General features: G+C 46.9%; 1 protein-coding gene across 1 annotated transcript in view; it reads right to left on the reverse strand.

Moving 5' to 3' along the window:
- Positions 1–2,581, reverse strand: part of b4galnt4a (beta-1,4-N-acetyl-galactosaminyl transferase 4a) — a 61,918-nt gene that overhangs the window by 57,495 nt on the left and 1,842 nt on the right. The window lies entirely within an intron of this gene.

The following is a 2,581-nucleotide window of genomic DNA, read 5'->3' on the forward strand; positions in this document are numbered from 1 at the left end:
ACAGTAAGAAAACACCGGCGCTGATCCAGCCCGGCGCTGCAGGAAAGTGACACCCTCCACACGACGGGGGGGAGCGTTCAACCAAGATCAGGGACCGCCCCAAATCCCTTCATGGACCAGACCTTTGGGTGACATTTAGTCTGTCTGGATGTCTGCGTCCCGCTAACCTCACTGGCCACGCCCACTTGTTCTTAAACGCCTTTTAGGGCGTGTACTTTCTGAAGAATGCCCCCCCGCCCTCCACACGCTGCACAGGAAGAGGAGAACAAAGTCCATGGCGAGTGTGGCGGGCTTTGCCGCTACTTCCTGTCCTGCTCAGGTGAGCCTGAAGATCAGGTGGAGTTCACAAGCATCTGAACGAACGGAAAATCTGCCCCAAGAGACACACAACAACAACAGGTGAAGCTCCTGCAGCACAAGATGGAGAACTGGTTCCTCTGGAAGACAAACGCCACCCCGACGAGAACTTTTAAGACTTCCCCGACCGTCTGAGCCAGCAGCTCTTCATCTGAACCGCAGTGGGGATAAGAATGTAAGCTCCGCCTCCTGGCCTTTCCTTTGAGCTCCGCCTCTTCGCATTAAAACCATCTCTGGTTGGTGTAAAACAAATGTCTGGAGAAAATTGAATGAATTACAACATCTGCTACACGTTTGTCTTGAAACAATAGAAATCAAGTTTAGAAATCAACTTTTTCTTCTCTGATGGGGGGCCGGGGTCGGTTTGTAGGCTAACAGAAAAAGTGTAACAATTACAGCCTAAAAGTAAAGATTTATGGTTTTCCAAAAAGCCACACAGCCAAATTTTAAATAATTAATTTATGTAATCTTCACAAAAAAAATAAGACTAAAACATTTTGAAAACTAGATATATAGCATTACCTACGATAGATTAATAACTGAAGATGCTTAAATTGATAGCTAAATACACTGAAGCTGATAGCTGAAAATCTTGAAGCTGATAGTTAGCTAAAATGTTAGCAAAATGCCAAATGAGTAAAAAAAAAAAAAAAAAAACTCAAAAATTCAAAATTAGCCAAAACAGCTAGCATGCAGCTAAAACATTAACTAAACCTCAAAATAACCTAGAAAAGGAAAAAAGCCTCAATTAGCCAAGACAGCTAGCATGAAGCTGAAATATTAGCTTAATGCCAAATTAGCCTAAAAAGATGGAAACATTTCTAATTTAGCCAAACCAGTTTGGGGGGCCAGGCCAAATGTGGAGGAGTGCCGGATCTGGCCCGCGGGCCTTAATTTGGGGACCACTGGTTTAGTGTAAATACTTTGCGAAAAAAAAAGAAATGCGATAATTTAACCTTTTTCACTATCGTCCACTAGATGGCGGCATTCTGCAGCGTTTTCTGTTCATAATGAAGAAAACCGCAAAGATAGATTTTTAGCTCTGATGAGAGGCTTCACGTATCTGTAGTTCCAGGATGAAGATCACACAAACATGAGGACAACGCAGACGAGGATGATGGGAAATGTGAGGTCCTGGGTCAGCTGAGGGTTCTTTTCTACTCCTTCATTAATTAATTAACATGTGATCTTCAGAAAGTTTGAAGCTTAAAATTCCCAAATCCCAGCAGCTCGTGGCCAAAATGAATCTGTGAAAAGTTTCTGTCTTTGTTTGTGTTAGCGTTTGGAGGAGGAGCGGGCCGAGCCTGAGAACCACAAAGGCTAAAATTAGGGAGGGTGGCATGACAGGGCACGGTTACCATGGCAGCAGGCCAACCTGAGAGTGCCGCTGCCAGGAGACAACAACAACCCAAATCCAGTTTATTCAAGGGAACCCACTTCCAGCTCCTTCAGTGTGAAGATGGGAGCTCTGTTAACGGGAATCGAGCACGCTTATGCTTCATCCAAACCCCAGAGTGCACTGGTGTGGAAATAAACCCCGCCCACTGCTCCCATATGCCGTCTCTACGGGCAACCGGTCTGTCCGGGCCCCCGAGACTTTCCCTCCGTGACTTCCTGCTGCTGAAGTGTAACCGCAGAGACAGGCTGCACATTTGTGTGGAGGTGGTGGGATGTTTGCACACGCCTACACGCGTGTAATCATGACTAATCAATAGAGGCTTGTGTGCAGCGGCCAGCCTCCTCCTCCTCAGAGGACCTGTTGATGCTGGAAAACAGGGGGGCTGCTGTACGACCGGGTGGCCACATGAATGTGGCACTCATCTGAAATGCACCGGAGCGCCGCCTGCCAACCCGCCCTCATTGAAATTCAGATGAAGGAAGACCAGCATGCATTTGGAAAACCACTTGATTACATCGTTTGGGCTCTGAACCCGATGGAACCTAAAGCTGCAGAGAGATGGATCCGAGTCCAGAGAGGCTGATGGTCCAAGAAGCTCTGAAGCGTCAATCAATCAGTCAAAACCAACATGGGATGGATGGATGGATGGATGGATGGATGGACGAACGGATGGATGGATGGATTGGATGGATGGATGGATGGATGGGTGGGTGGATGGACAGCTGAGTAGATTGATAGATTTGTGGATGGATGGATGAGTGGATCGATGGACGGACAGATGGATGGATGGATGGTCAGAAGGATGGAAGGATGATGGATGAATGT

The sequence above is a fragment of the Oryzias melastigma genome, linkage group LG6 (genome assembly GCF_002922805.2).
Source record: "Oryzias melastigma strain HK-1 linkage group LG6, ASM292280v2, whole genome shotgun sequence".
Taxonomy (NCBI): domain Eukaryota; kingdom Metazoa; phylum Chordata; class Actinopteri; order Beloniformes; family Adrianichthyidae; genus Oryzias; species Oryzias melastigma.